Source organism: Podarcis muralis, chromosome 2 (genome assembly GCF_964188315.1).
Source record: "Podarcis muralis chromosome 2, rPodMur119.hap1.1, whole genome shotgun sequence".
NCBI lineage: Eukaryota > Metazoa > Chordata > Lepidosauria > Squamata > Lacertidae > Podarcis > Podarcis muralis.
Window position 1 is genome coordinate 4582835 of NC_135656.1, and position 16601 is coordinate 4599435.

Consider the following 16601-nt stretch of genomic DNA (forward strand, 5'->3'; position numbering starts at 1 on the left):
ACACATCTCTGGGTTATTTGTGGGGCATAGGAATTCGTTCATTCCCCCCCCCCCCAATATAGTCCGGCCCACCACATGGTTGGAGGGACGGTGGACCGGCCCATGGCTGAAAAAGGTCGCTGACCCCTGGTCCACACTTCCACTTGTCCCGTGCCTAGAAAGCATAGGTCCAAGTGGTTTTTCTGCTTGTCCTGCGCTTTCTAGCTGTGGGCCTGAGTGATTTTGCCTTTGCCTCGCTTCTTTCCCTCTGAAAACCCACTCTATGGTGATAAATCAGAACAAATGGCATTTGTGGAAAACCCAATTGCCATTTTTTCCAATTCAATGCTAAATATCAGGTTTCCCCAGGGGAAAGTGAAGGTGTGGATAATCCTCAAACCAGTGATAGTTTTGTAAAAAAACCAAAATAGTTACAGTGACAGTTGACAAGGTTGTGTTGGTGGTAACATGAACATCCTTACACTGATAAACTAATATAAAGTGATGCAAATCCAGTCAATCATTTTATTTGTGTTCTGCCTTTTTACAACATGTAAAATACGCTTCGAGTTGAGCGTGTTCGAGTTGTGCTCCTCGGCAATGCGGAAGTAACGGAGCACATTACTTCCGGGTTTCGCCGCTTGCGCATGCGCAGACGCTCAAAATGACGTCACGCGCATGCGCAGACGTGCCGTCACTAGTTACGTTTACTTCTAGATGCGAACGGGGCTCCGGAACGGATCCTGTTCGTATCCAGAGGTACCACTGTACAGTACTGTACATAATTACAAACATAACAAAAGTAGTCATAAATATTAAAATATCAAAAAGTACATTTTGAACAATTTCCATGTCAGTCATAGGATCTAAAATGAAGATGCAAAAATTAATATCAATAACAGTGACAATCCCTCCCCCCACCACCACCACCCCAAAAAACATTACCCCAAATTCTTACCTTTCTTTTCTTGAGGCAATCAGACTGTTTCTCATGCAATGGGAAGTCAGACTTGGAGGGTAAAACAGCTGAACAGTTTGGAGACAAGAATGGTGCTAGTAACTGTGCTCAAACAGGTGTGTACAAAGGGGCAATCACAAAGTTATTTATTTATTTAGTATATATACAGTATGAGAGAGAATTAACTTAACAGGCAGTAAAGGTTGCTGTTGGCATCTGTCTGTCTCGAGAGACCATGGAGTGCGCCTCTGGGGGTGAAGTCAAACTGCTGTGTTAGGAGCACCCAAGTCACCTTCCCAGGGTGCAGACCTGGGCAGTGTGTATGGGGGTCCTGGGCTGCCCAGACAACAAGACCCCCACCCCCCACCCCCTGCGATAAAGATATTCTCACAGTATCCTGTAGCAAGAGAAAGAAGCTTCACATTTAAACTAAAAAAAATATGAGTATGTTCTTTCTCCAAATGTTTCATTTCAAAAGGAAATAAAAAGTGCCCATCTCTCAAGAAATTTGTTTTCATACCTAATGTCCCCTCTTGCACAAAGTTATAGGTTAATCTATAAATCGTTGCCCGTGTCGAGTAATTTATTTTAAAACATGACTTTTCCTATGCACATTTCTTTCCTTCATTACTTCAATGCTCATGTTCTTGTTTTGCCTCTGGGCAAAATTTTAAATATACTGATTTGGAGATGGAGTTGTACTTTTCCCACACTTCCACATGGGTGATACATGGGTGCAGAAAATTAAACTCCCTATGGAGCCTTTCCAGCCAGATTTAAGTAAGCAGCAGAGAGACACTGCTGTAAAGGAAACTCCTGTATCATTTGTCACATGGTGTATGTGTATATTTGCAAACCACGAAGTTCCCCCAACCCAAGCCCATGGCTGATAGCCTCCAACTTCTGCAAGGATGTTGCCATTTTGGCTGCATGAGAATCCACATTTGGATAATGGGTTGCCTGGTAATATACAGTATAGGGTGGTGGCAATTTATCTTAATTGCTACAGCAGAAGCAAATGGTGTCAAGTTCCCATTTCCATGTCCTTATGCCTGGTGGAATCAAGCCTCTTTGGGCACTCATTTGCGATTTTGTGTCTTCTCCCCCTGTCCTCCCTCCCTCCCGCTGGATCAGGCAGGCGGCAAGACTTGTCAACACGGCACTTCAAACCACTTGTGGGCCATGCTGCCTGTACAGAGGGGGTTTGTGGCAGACGGGTGTGTGAGGGTAAATAGTTGAGTTTGTTCAGGAATTAGCTGGCATTTGTTGAATAGGGAAGGGAGCAGGCGAGTGGAGTGGTGAGAAGGAGGAGTGTTTGTGTGTCAAACAAGAGGACTGGGAAGGACATCCATTGGTGTGACACAGATCTCAAGCTAAGTGTCCACTGGAATTTACCATGCTTGTGCTCAGGACTAGTGTAGGCTGGCAATGGAGCACAGATCCTTTGCTGCAGCCGATGGCCTACCTCTCCAATTGGTCCTAAATTATGGTTTGTCTCCACCAGTCAATTTCTGCTAAGCTTGTAAAATAGCAGCTTGTGCAGAGAGCACCTAGAATGGCTTGCTTCGTGCTCCACTTTCAAAATGATTGCTTAATTTAGTGCTAAAATCAATGACTTGTAAATCAGCTGCTAATTTTACCCCAGTGTCCCATCACATCTCAAAATGCTGCTTTGATTTCAATTACCTAATTCCCTTCATTCTGCTCATTGGCCTTCTGCCCCTTCTCTTCCTCTTATTTGAATCTGATTGTGGTAATGTCTGGTTATCCAGCATTTGCACAGGCATAGCCTGGTTTCCCATCCTCCAGGACTGTTTATATTCTGTGTTAAGAACTAGAGCACCTGTATTCGGTGACCTGTATGACTTAGTTTAGAAGGAAAGCCAGATTAGCAAAACATCAACAAAGAATTAAACAGTAGTGACACCTTAAAAACGAACATATTTATTGAATCATAATTGTTTATGGGGTCCCTCCAGACATCCTTTTTATTGTGCGTTTGTGATTCTTTGCACTCGTGATGATATCGGGGTGGCTATTTTCAATCCTGCTTTCAATAGCATTTGTGCCTGCAGAGGTTTTGGAGTATACATGCTGTTTTGTTTCCAGTCAGGGCATGTTCCATAACAACTGGCTGAAATCCTGTAGCTTTTCATATCACAAATGTGTGTTTTGGGGGGAGCTGGAGGGTTGCACTTTTGTTGCACTATAGTGCAATAGCACCTCTCCAGATGGCAACAGTGCATTAACACTGGGGAACCATCACAAAACAACTATCAGAGCAGAATGAGGTGTGGATGGTTCAGTTTAAATCCACCACTAAAGCTTATTATTGCAGAATGTTGCTGAATAAACCTACGAAAAAACCCAAACCCAAACCCCCACCCCTCCACCAGTCCCGAGAGACCCATGCACTAGAGTTCATCACCAGATGCCTATAGTTGGCAGAAACACTCATATGCATTCATTAGAATTGAAAGCAGTGAGCCCAAAAGGCCATGAAATGCAGAATGTGGTCTGTGAGATTTTTGTGCAAAGTTCTGTGTACAAAATAAGCACAGTGAGCCAGTGCTATTTTTCTAGAAAAAGAGGTGCCGGAACTCACCATGAACATCTCATTCATTTTATTAGAATGGCAATGGTGCCCACCTGAGAGGTGCCGGAACTGAGTTCCTCCCGGCTGGGGGGGAAAGCCCTGACAGTGACCATACACAGTAGCAGCAGCAGTTTGTAATAACACAATCTCCCTGGATTTGCTGTTAATTTTACCTGTACTGGTAGAGAAGTCTTCACCATGTGCTGGTTCTGTGTCACATGGATATGTCTGCAGCTAATTAAAAAATGGTCAAACGGGGAGAGTATAAATAAGCAAGGCCAGCTCACTCATGAGGCGAGGTGAGGTGACCACCTCAGGCGGCAAGATCCTCAGGAGCCCCTGAGACCTGTGGTTATACAAATCATCATCATCATCATCATCATCATCATCTACTGTCCATCTTTCTTCCCCTCTTGTTCCTGCTGTGCATCTTTCCCAGGCGGGGTGAGGGAGGACGCCATTTTAGGGTTCACCTTTCCCCACATCCAGCTTTCTGCCCATAGGGACCCCTTTGGCTCTTAGCTGGTCAGAACCAGCATCTCATGATTTGCAAGCTGATCTCTTGATTCCAGGGGAGAAGTGTGCCAGCTCTAGACTTTTGCACCCATTACATAGCCCAGATCTTCAGTGCCTCCCTGAATTTGCTGTCTGAGTTCTCTTGCTCACAATGGATGGAAAGGCATGAGTGCTGAGCCGGGTTCTTGGGCTGTGCATGAAGCCTTCAGGACATCCTAGAGCCAAACCTGGGGAATGGAGAGCGTCTCAGCGCACAGCGTAACCCAGCCCTGCCCAAGGGCAATGGTAAGAGGGAAGAGGCTTTTTCAGTTTGCAATATCATTATGGACTTAATCACCAGGGAGATAGAAATTGTTTTGTAGATGTAGAGTAGGTGTGTTGGCTGACAACTAAGGATGCTTGGGTTCCCTTAACCAGTTCAGTTTTTGCTGCAGCAGGTGAACACAGCTCCCCTCTGGAAACCGTTCTGCTGAGCCTTCAAACTCTGCCTTACCTTTGGGCCTCCCCCAAGCTTTACTTAACATGTGCCATGAGAAAGCGTGATGCTCACTGCATGACCTCTTCTGGGTGTACTGAAGTGCTGGAGTTGGGTCAACACGGAGTCCTTTTTGAGCAGCTGAAATATTTCTGCTGACTTCCTGTTTGACAAAGAAGGAATGGGGAAGGGGGCTGAATACATAGAATCATAGAATCATAGAGTTGGAATAGACCACAAGGGCCATCGAGTCCAACCCCCTGCCAAGCAGGAAACACCATCAGAGCACTCCTGACATATGGTTGTCAAGCCTCTGCTTAAAGACCTCCAAAGAAGGAGACTCCACCACACTCCTTGGCAGCAAATTCCACTGTCGAACAGCTCTTACTGTCAGGAAGTTCTTCCTAATGTTTAGGTGGCATCTTCTTTCTTGTAGTTTGGATCCATTGCTCCGTGTCCGCTTCTCTGGAGCAGCAGAAAACAACCTTTCTCCCTCCTCTATATGACATCCTTTTATATATTTGAACATGGCTATCATATCACCCCTTAACCTCCTCTTCTCCAGGCTAAACATGCCCAGCTCCCTTAGCCGTTCCTCATAAGGCATCGTTTCCAGGCCTTTGACCATTTTGGTTGCCCTCCTCTGGACACGTTCCAGTTTGTCAGTGTCCTTCTTGAACTGTGGTGCCCAGAACTGGACACAGTACTCCAGGTGAGGTCTGGCCAGAGCAGAATACAGTGGCACTATTACTTCCACTATTACATCTTTCCATATTGCCATTTACTTGAATTCAATTATAATTTTAAATGCCACAAAGCATGCACAGAGCTTCAGCTGCTGGACTGCAAAGAGGAACCCATTGATTCAGCTGGGCATATCAAGGCAGAAGTTTGCTTTCAAACTTGCCAAAGCAGGAGTGGGGAGCCTTTCTTCAGCTTGAGGTTCGTATTCTTTTGAGGACCGCATTCCAGAATGGTGGGTGGGGCCACAGATATTATCATAAGCCATAAGCCATGCAGAAGTCGGAGGATCCCTACCCTAAAGGGATCTGATCTTTCTCTTTCTTTATGATCTGATATGTAACAACAAGTTGGGCACGTGAAGAAAGAAGATGGGTAGATGGGGGTGAAGTTTCAAAGGCGCACAGCTATATTGTCAGCACAGTAAAATAAAGGCAACCTGTTGTTACATCCTAATGCTAATTCTGTGGTTTAAATAACAAAGGGTCCTTGTAGGACCTTCGAGCTTCACAAATTTATTGTGGTGTGAAATTTCATAGGCTGGAAGGAACCTTCATTCCTGAAGGTGATTTGGAGACATTTGGTATCTAGAGCATGGGCAAAAGGCGTTTGTAAAAGCTCCATCATTTAGTGTAGCAGCAGATACACTTTGGAACTCCCTGCACATTGATATCAAGCAAGCACTTTCACTGTATTCTTTTCAGCGCCTGCTAAAAACATTCTTGCTTAGACAAGCCTAATCCAGATGCTTAGAAATTTTGGTGTGACTCTCTCTTTAGTATTTTAACTTCTTGTATGTTTTAATGTATTGAATTTCCCCCCTGATTTTTAAAAATCTTTTTGTAAACCACTTTGAGGTTTTCCCCAATCAAGCAGTATATAAATTTTATGAAACAAATGATTCAAATGTAAGAGTTAACAGTGGGTGGGTGTCCCACTCTGCTGTGCGCATGTCAGTTCTGAACTCAGAGCAGGTATTTTGCCACTGCGGGGGGGGGGGGGGGAGAGGGAGGGAGGGAGGGAGAGAGAGAGAGAGAGAGAGAGAGAGAGAGAGAGAGAATCCAGCTCACAGAAAGCAGCATTCAGCTAAAACAGCTTTAAAGATTTCCATGATGACACCAGTTCATCCGAATGGTGCAATTGCAAGCAAACTCTGAAGGAACTCCAAAAGGGTATCATTATCTATGGACTGGACAACAGGTGGGATTTAAGTCTAAGTAAGTACAAAGTGATGCACATTGCAAGACAAAATCAACCCATCAATCCTCCACATTCACAGAAAAGCTGATGATGCCTGAGTTAACTATGGCTATTCCAGGAAACAGTTCTTGAATCACTATTCTGGTGGAAAACCACAAAACATAAATTTAGTGGCCCACTTCAGAGGTCATGGTGAATATGTCCATCTGGGCTGTTTGCTCTTTTCTGCAGGCATGCAGGGAAAACAAACCATAATCCCTGGCTTAGCATTATGCATGGTTGCCAACCAGATCTAGAAGTCAGATTTTCTAGATGATGTTTCAGTTGAGATTCAGGCCTGGTTTGTGTGTGGAAACAGCCTTGATTGCCATGCCTGTGTTGGATGAGGAACAGGGGAATGTGATTCTGTTGAGCCTCCTCAGTTTGTCAGCAGCTTTTGATGCCATCAGCTTTGGCATCCTCCTGAGACAACCGTTGGGGGTATTGGGGCGCTGCATTGCAGTAGTTCTGCTCCTACTTAGATAGCCAGCTCCATAAGGCGGTTCTTGGGGAGCATTGCTTGGCTCGATGGGGCATGGGGTCCCACAGGAGTTGGTTCTGTTTCCCATGGTGATTAACATCTGCATGAAACCACTGAGTGGTTTAGAGTACATTGTCATCCATACACTGAGGTCCCACAACTCTTCTCCTTTCTCATATTCTGCAGGTGAGGCAGTGGATGCCGTGAATCCATTCTTGGTTGTGATAATGAACTAGATGAAGGCCAATAATCCAGGCAAGACTAGATGCTGTTAGTGGGTTGCTCCTCTGACCGGCTGAGTGGTGTGTGGCCTGCTCACTGATTTGTTAAGGGTCCTGGGAATTGTAGATCTGTGAAGGAAAAACTGCACTTCCCAGGTGTGTGCACAGCCCAAGTTGGACTGCATCAGCCCCAGCCAGCCTGGCCAATGGTCAGGGCTGATGGGACTTTGGGTCACCCCGTGAAAGTAATCTGCAGTTGGTTCAGGATAAACAAAAGGAAGTATATATTCATATGATGCATAATTAACTTACGAAATTTACTGCTACAAGGTGTGGTGATGGCAGCCAGCTCTGATTGGGTAAGTTTGTTGGCCGCTATTAACGATGGCAGCTAAATGGACCTTCCATGTTGAGAGGAAGTGTACCTGGCTAAGGGGGGGAAATATGGAGAAGGCTTCTTCTTCATGCCCACCATTCTAGTCTTCCAAGAGACATTTTGCTGGCCCCCTGTTGGAGATGGCATGCTGGACTATAAAGACTCTTGGGCTAATCCATCAGGAGTCTTATGTATATCATGCTATCATTAAGCATAAGATTCTGGGAAAGGGAGTGGTTTCTTCAATTTATGACCTTTTAATAAATAATATATTCAGCCAGTGTGTGAGAAGCCCCAACCATTAAACCTGCATGGATGGAGGTAACTGTGGGCAGTATCTTATATTGCCTTCATCAGCCTAATGCCCTTCAGATGTTCAGGACTACAGCTCCTGCATTGCACAGGGTTGGACTAGAAAAATTAGGGTTGCCATATTTTGAAGAGCAAAAAAGAGGACACATTTGCCGATTTCTATTTTTAACTATGGATTGCTATGACGACTCTAATTTTACATGAAAAAGAGGACATGTCCTGAAAAAGAGGACATATGGCAACCCTTTTGCTCCTTTCCAACTCAACAGTTCTATGATTCCATGAGCCTATCAGCCCCCAAACAGCCCATGGGACTGATGGGAGTTGCATTCCCAAACATCTGGAGGGCACCAGGTTGACAAAGGCAGCATTATATGGATGCACACATAAACAGAGAGAGAGATTATGCCAAATAGAGAGAAGCTCTGGCCATGCAAGACTCTCTGGGGCAAGGGGCCATTCCCCCACTGTTCCAGCTCCTAAAAATGGCCTTGCAGCGCTGCAGCTGTGCTCCCGGCCACCCTCCTCCCCCCCCCATCCCTTGCAGCACCCACCCTAAGCCACCTCTTGTTGCCTGCCTTGCCCTCCACCTCGCCTCTCCCCTTGTCCTTCCAACCCCCACCCGCATATTCTTCCTTGGTGACATCCCAACAATGGGCAGAGATGAGCCCTGAAAGGGGGAACTCAAGCGGAAGGCCGCTGCCCTCAGTACCAGCAATGAAACCCTTTTCTCCCAGCGGGGTGAGGGGCTCTGTCTCGCTCTCCTCTCCCTTTTTAGTTGGGTGGGTGGGAGGTGGAGAGAGCTTTATTCTCTGTCTCATTCCCTTTACAAGGAACGACTGGGAGGAGGGGGGAGGGAGACACTCCCAAAATGCCACACACAGGCAGGACCCCCCCCCCCATTTCATCCTTCTTAGTCAGCTTGTTCTCATTTCCCCACCTCACCTTTCTCTCCCCCCAAGTTCCCCCACCGCCCACCCCTTCCCTGACACAACACGGCTCTAATTGCCGCCAGAGCCCCGGCAGATTTGCCTCCTCCGCCGCAGACGGGCCTGCTTCAAATCAGACTCAGCCAGGTGGCCATTTGTCCGGTTCTGCAGAGGAGAGCTCTCCCTTAGAAGAACTGTCAGGATTCTGTGGGTTTTACCTTACACACAGAGAGATAATTTTGTTTGTATGCTGCCTCTCCATAGTTCAAGGCAGCTCACAACGTGAAAAATAAATGCATAACTACAAACATGACAAAAGTAGTCCTAAACAGTAAATGAAATGCGTTGAAGAGTACGCAACCAAATCAAACCATTTCCACATAAATCATAAAAAGGTATAAAATAAAGATTAATATTAATAACAGCAACAGCCCCCTCACAACAACAACCCCTTGAAACAATTCCCTAAGCCTGTCTGCCTATCTGTCTATTTATCATCTATCTGTCTGTCTACCCCCCCCCCCATACTTCACTTTGCTTTTAGAATGCTGTTCATACAGCATCTTTGACAGTCTCTGGCATTCATGAAGCAAGCCACTTGGAAACTTTCAGTATTATCAGTCTATAAATTATTGTAAAATGTGAAGAAGTCAATGTAAAATTTGAAACGCTGTCTGGTTGAAGTCCAATTTTATTTTTTAAAAAACAAACAAACAATCAGAAGGTCAGTGGTTTGAATCCCTGCGATGGGGTGAGCTCCCATTGCTAGATCCCAGCTCCTGCCAACCTAGCAGTTCGAAAGCACGTCAAAGTGCAAGTAGATAAATAGGTACCACTCCAGCGGGAAGGTAAACATGACCTGGAAGCTGTACGCCGGCTCCCTCAGCCTATAGAGCGAGATGAGCGCCGCAATCCCAGAGTCGTCCTCGACTGGACCTAATGGTCAGGGGTCCCTTTACCTTTACCTAGAAAAAGCAGGACATTTGGGGATCAAATCAGAAACAGGGACAGCTTCTGTAAATCAAGGACTGTCCCTGGAAAACAGGGACACTGGGAGGGTCTGGTAGAGTTGGAAAGAACTACAAGGGCCCCTACTCCCTGCAACGCAGGACTCCATTGCCCAATGTGGGGCTCAAACTAAAGACCCTGAGATCGTTAGTTCAGAATCTCATGCTCTACCGCAGAGCTTTCCAAACTTTTCAATTTGGTGACACATTTTTACTGTGTCATTTTGTGACACAGTAATTCCATTTTACTAGTAAACTAGAGGTTAAACTAACCTATGGATACTGGACGTCCCCATTTCCCGGGGACAGTCCCCAAATTTACAAATCTGTCCCCGGACAAAATCTCCCCAGAATGTCCCCGGATTTCATTTTATGTCCCCGGATTTATATTTTAAGTGTTGTAGATTTATTAATAAGGAATGAATGTTGCGTGATTGGTTCAACGGCTCAGGACACATCATATGGGGACTTCTGGCAAGGCAAAACGGCAGGTGCCATGGCAGTGAGCAGCTCCTGAAGCCAGCCAGAGCCAATTGCGCTATCAGGCTGGCTCTGGGCTGCTGAGACTGCTGCCGCCACTGCTGAGGGGGAACCCGGAGACGCCTGGTGCGTCAACTGGGGGAACCCCGGACCCCCCCCCCCCCCGCCATGACCCAAATCGAGCCGAGTGCAAGAGCGCCCGGCCACCCAGCCAACTGCCCAGCAATGCTCTGGGGCCAGGAAAACCCCAGAACCGACACAGGGAGAGGGAGGAGAGGAGAAGAAGGAAGAAAGAGGAAGAGGAAGGAGAAAAAAGAGGAAAGAGGGGAGCCCCGACCTTGCTGTGCTGCCGCTGCCACCTTCGTCTCTGGTGAGGTGGAGAGGTAGGAGAGCATTGGGAGGGCAAGGACACGTGGCCGAGCCCAGGCCCGATCCAAGCCTACTCCACAGCAGCTAGCGCTCCAAGAGAGCAGGCCGGGGCCCAGAGGAAGGCTGCGCAACAGAGGAGACCACAGATTACTTGGGTTTTTTAAAAAAATAAAATAAAATAATGTTTAAAATAACTTTTTCTCTCTTTAAAAAAAAAATGTGTCCCTGGATTCTTTGAAAAAAAATCTGGTAACCTTAAACTAACCCCTTTCCAGCCCCGGGAGAACAGAGAGCGTTTGCACGACACACCTACACACTGCAGCTGACACACTGACGTGTCGCGACTCACAGTGTGGAAAGCTCTGCTCTACCGACTGAGCTATCCCAGGCGTCACTGCTGGAGGATTTCAGAGAATATCAATCTTTTTTCTCCCTGCCCCCTCCTTGTTTATTTGGTTGTATTCTTTTTGTCTTTTTGTTAACTTGGGTGTGACAGAGAGGGAACATTAGAAATTAATAACAGACAGGCACCCACAAATCCACCTGCCAATTGCACAGGGGCAAATGCCCCTTGCCTACTGGTCAAGAAGAGAACCACTGCCCCAAAGATCCCACTGGAGCTTGAGAAAGTAAGAAGTGGTAGGAATCTCTTCAGAGGTGGCACACACTGTTTCTTACCTTTGTGCCCCAGACAAATAAGAAAAGATCTGTCCTCTCTCCCAAGACCTCTGGGCGTGCCAGACAATGCTGTGGAGGAGTAGATTGGTGGTGATCATAAATAATGCCACACCAACATGGTGTGGACCTCTTGGGTATAGATATAGATGTTTATATATGTCTTTTTAAAATGCAACGTGGGTCATCACTGTCATTATATTCACAGCACAGCTATCCCGCTATCCCAGGCCATGTCTTTTACAGGTAGGCAACTGAGGATGAGGTAAATTGTGACATGTAGGGTTGCCAAGGGTTTTCCTCTTATGGTTTTTTTTCTGGTAGAGCTCCTGTGCCTTTAGCTGCTGTACAACAAGCATAACTTCGTGTTGTCATGCAGCTGCTAAAGGCTTGGGAATCCTGCCAGGGGAAAAAATTGGCAACCATCATGACTTGCCCAAGGCCACCCAGCAAGTCTATGAAACGAGGATTCAAGGAAATGAGATCATCATCAGTTTTCTGCCTGCTCCGAGTAAAGTCAATTGCAGAAGTGGGAAGTTTGAACCTGGGTCTACAGCCGCCTTGTACTGCTGTACTCTGCCTCAGCCATGAAAGGGGATCAGAATGTAGGGCGGGCACCTGGTTACTTAAAGTCTGCTGTAATTTCTGTAAGGAGACAGGCTATGGCTGTGTGGTGGAGCGTCTACTTTGCATGCAGAAGTCCCAGCCTCGATCCCCAGTTTCTGGGGAGGTCTGGGAAAGACTGCTTGTCTGAAACCCTGGAGAGCCACTACCAGTCAGTGTGGACAATCCTGAGCTAGATGGATCAATGGTCTGACTTGGTATGAGGTAGCTTCCCTTGTTTCTGTTATTGTTTCTCACCCGGGGATCAAATGTTGTTAACGGCTTGAAGAGGAACTCACTGCCCAGCACTGAACTCACAGGGCCTCATCCACATGTCAAATTGTTGTTTATAAAGAACGTCAGCTCTGTTCTGGTTGCTAGCAACAAGAGCAGCAGAAAAGGCAACCGGACCAGTTTATCCCTAACTTCTAGCACCAAATGAAATATCTCACAGGGGCAGTTTGCTCACCCCTACCTATCTACAAAAAATAGCTTGTACACATGTAACATTCAGTGAGTGTGCACAGTCATTGAGCTGTACAAATCAACAAGTGTACACTGTTTCAGAAGAAAAACACTTGTACATGTACCTGTGTTCAGTGTGGCATGTGAACAAGCCTTGTGTAGTACCTCATACAGGGAGCCCTGATGGACCAGGGATGGTTGGGCAAGTAGGCCACCACCGAGGTGCAGTGCTCACAGATTATCTTAGCATGTTCCAAGGTGCAGCGAAACCCTTCCACCAACCTATTGGCCTGAGGATGGAACAGCAACATTAATAAAAATTGTATTCTCAACATTGGCCAAGTTATGGCACAGTTCTGAGATCATGAAACTGATCTGTAAAGTCTTGGATATTAAAACCAATTCTGAATGCAGAGGTTGGAAGATATCTAGATATTCATTCTGATTTGTTTGTTGGCCATTATTATTATTATTATTATTATTATTATTATTATTATTATTATTATTTTATATGCTACCCATCTGACTGGGTTACGCCAGCCACTCTGGCTGGCTTCCAACAAATTAAAACACAATACGACATCAAAGAATAAAACATCCCTGAACATGGCTGCCTTCAGATGTCATCTAAAAGTCAGATAGTTGTTTATTTCCTTGACATCTGATGGGAGGACGTTCCACAGGGCAGGCGCCACTACCGATAAGGCCCTCTGCCTGGTTCCCTGTAACCTCACTTCTCTCAGTAAGGGAACCACCAGTAGGTCCAAGCTGAATGAAGGGGGTGGAGACACTTCTTCAGGTATACAGGGCCAAATGATCATTTCTCTCACATTCATTCTGATTTGCTTCTGGGGTGTTTATTAGCCATTTGTTCATCCCACACTTTTCAATGCATTTTCCCATCAATTTCCAAACTGGGAGTGGGGGTGGGAATTCAATTCTCTTTTTTCTGTTGTGCTAGGCTGACAAAGTTTTTTACTCCACTTTAATTGTGCAAACCTAAAGTTCCAGCATGTGGTACAAAGCACCTGACAGCTTGGAGACACCCTGCGTCTCCCTACTGATGTTGAAGGCGCTAAGGATGGCATACTTTATATTCTGGCAGTTGCCACCAGTGGTAAGATATTCACAACTTCCTGGCTGGCACTGGTATGACGCTGTATTAAAATGGCAGCCCAGTCTGCATAGCAGCCACCCATTCAAATGAATTTAAGAATGTTTGGGATCCTCCACAGGTTTCATCTTAATAATGCACATGCAAAGGGATGCCTGTTCACAAGGTGTACCACTAGCATCCTCCACTCTTTGCCCATCCCTTGAATACAGAACCAGGGTTCTTAAAAAACAACAACCCAGCAACAAAGCCTTGGATATATATGTCATCTGAGGACCTGTCCAACCCTTTTGCTTGACCCACACTTTCTAGGCATGGGTCAGAGCGGTTTTTCCCTTGCCCCACTCCTTTCTTAGGGAAAACCTGCTCTTTAGCTCTAAATCAGAGCAAATGTCAATCTGGAGGAAACCCATCTCACCCTTTGCTCCAGTTAAGAGCTAAAGAGTGGCTTTCCCTGGGGAAGGCAGCAGGACAAGAAGAAGTGTGGATGAGCCCTGAGCTTGTTGCCATGTAGGAAAAAAGTCTCCAACTGCTGCTGCTGCTGGGAAGTTAACTGTGGTACGAGCATTTTAGCTCTTGGTGCTGCATGTACTACTAACCTCCCCAGGCATGCCTCTGCGTTCTGTGACATCTTGGGGTGGACCCCTGGGAACACAGACCATGTTTTCACTTGCCCTTTGATTGAGAGCAGCTTCCCCATCTCCATGTTCTGCCCAGAGCACAGGATCAAGGAATAGCTTGCACACATTTATTGACAAAGCAACACAGAGTCTTGCAATACGTTATAAAGATGAACAAGTTTATTGTGCCATATCCCTTTGTGGATGACACTGCACTTCATCAGACTTGTGAAGTTTTATGTTCTATTGTATATACACATTGTGTGGAACCAGGGGTGGGCAACCTGCACCAAGAAGCTGTGTACAGCCCTCCAGACAAGTTCATGGAGGTGGGGCAGGGGAGAGCAGAGAAGTCAAAAGAGATGGAGTCATGAAAGGAAAGACCAGTGTAAGCAATCAGTTCAGACTGCTGGCAAAAACACTTTGCCCCTTCCTCCGCAGCCCAATGGGCAGGAAAAGGGATGGGGGGGGGTGCGTGTAAAGAGTCGGCAGAGAGAAAAAATTGTGTTCCTGGCCAGCGTTGGATCTAGGGAGCAAGAGAGAGCCCTCCGGTGACATTTATGGTCCTGTGAGGGCGAGAGGACGATCAAGGCCTGCAGTTAGTTGGGCTACAAACGACACCTTCCTTCTCACTGGTCGACCTCAGCCTCAGCTCCACACTTGGCCTAGGGCTGTTTTGACCCTGTCTCCCTTTGGTGGCCCCAGAAGTGGAGAGGGAAGAATACAGTCTTGCTGTCGGTGAAATCAGAACCGGAGGCAGGGAAACCCTCTTACCTCTTTATCAGATCTCAACAGGGCCTGGCGGAAAGAAGTAAGAACTGGGGTGGGTGGGTGTCTGTGTCTTACATATTTTTAGCCACGTTCTCTAAATAACAAATTGATCTTCAAAATAATGCAAGGGCTTATTTTGTCATCTTAGCTAAGTAGTTAGTGGTTTCTAGGGCTAGGGTCTGACATGGAGTAGAACAGGGGTCAGCAGACTTTTTCAGCAGGGGGCTGGCCCACTGTCCCTCAGACCTTGTGGGGGGCTGGACTATTTTTTTTGGGGGGGTGAACGAATTCCTATGCCCCACAAATAACCCAGAGATGCATTTTAAATAAAAGGACAGATTCTACTCATGTAAAAACACGCTGTTTCCCGGACCGTCCACAGGCCGGATTGAGGCGGCGATTGGGCCGGATCCAGCCCCTGGGCCTTAGTTTGCCTACCCATGGAGTAGAAGGCAAGGGGAAATCTTTGGCTGGGTTTATTGGTTTTATAGCTCAATCCTTTCTTTTTCACCACAGCCATTTAACACCAACTCCTCCCTTCTTTGCCAGTTGTCACACACACCAAATTAAGGACCAAGGCTTGTTCTTCAGGATAGAGGGTAGACATCAGCCCTAGCCACAGTCTTTTCAGAAATTAAGCACAGGCCCTTCCACCTTATCTGTCCTGTCCTTCCTGCAACCCCCCCCCCAATGGCTTTATTCTGAGAATACATAATAGTTATCCTACCTTGTGGCCTGATGCCCTGAATAGCCAATAAATCATATAGTCCAGAGTTGAAGAACTTTTTACAGCCCAAAGGACCCCATTCATCCAGGGGCAACTTTCTCGGGGCCACATACAAGTGGCGGGTGAAGCCAGAGCCAAAAGTGGGTGGAGCAACAGGTGTGATTCTTACCTTTGCACAGTAGGATATATTGCAACCTCACAAGTCAGAGGTGTCTGCACTTGCCCCACATGAATACCTCTCAGTTCTGGCAAGAAAGAAGCATCGGGACAGTTCTGCTGGTCCAGGTCCAGGGAGAGGTGTGGCCAGGGGAATGGGTGTGGCCTAAGAGCTTAGAGAGCCCTGGTATTTGGCCCCCAGACTTGAGGTTCCCCATCCCTGATATAGTGGCATAGTTACTCTCAGATTTACTGATTTTGCATTACCTTTGACCATTTTGCGCTGGGTTCTGTTCTCAGCCCCCACACATTGGCAAAGCGTGCATAAGCGTCCTGGCAATCACACACCGATTGGATGCAAAGAAAATCAGCATGAGGGGTTTTTGAATAAAATGTTAGTAGACTTTAAGAGTAATTCATTAATCTGAGCAAGCTATGTAAATAGGAGCCTTCAAAAGTTAATATTAAGGATTTTCAAAATCTAAGAATTTTATCTCTGTGTTGCAGACATTTTGCCTTTTTTATGTGTTGTATGCAACAGGCTATGACTACAAGCATTACCGTATTTTTCACCCTATAGGACGCACTTTTTCCCCTCCAAAAATGAAGGGGAAATGTGTGTGCGTCCTATGGGGCGAATGCAGGCATTCGCTGAAGCCTGGAGAGCGAGAGGGGTCAGTGCGCACCGACCCCTCTCACTCTCCAGGCTTCAGGAGAGCCGCAGCGCCAGCCCCACAAGGTCGGGGGACAACAGGGAGGCGGAACGCCACCATCCCGCTGTCTCCCGATGT

General features: G+C 46.5%; 1 protein-coding gene across 4 annotated transcripts in view; it reads left to right on the top strand.

The window, feature by feature from the left end:
* The window catches only part of GLI1 (GLI family zinc finger 1), a 109613-nt gene that overhangs the window by 56796 nt on the left and 36216 nt on the right, over window positions 1-16601 (top strand). The window lies entirely within an intron of this gene.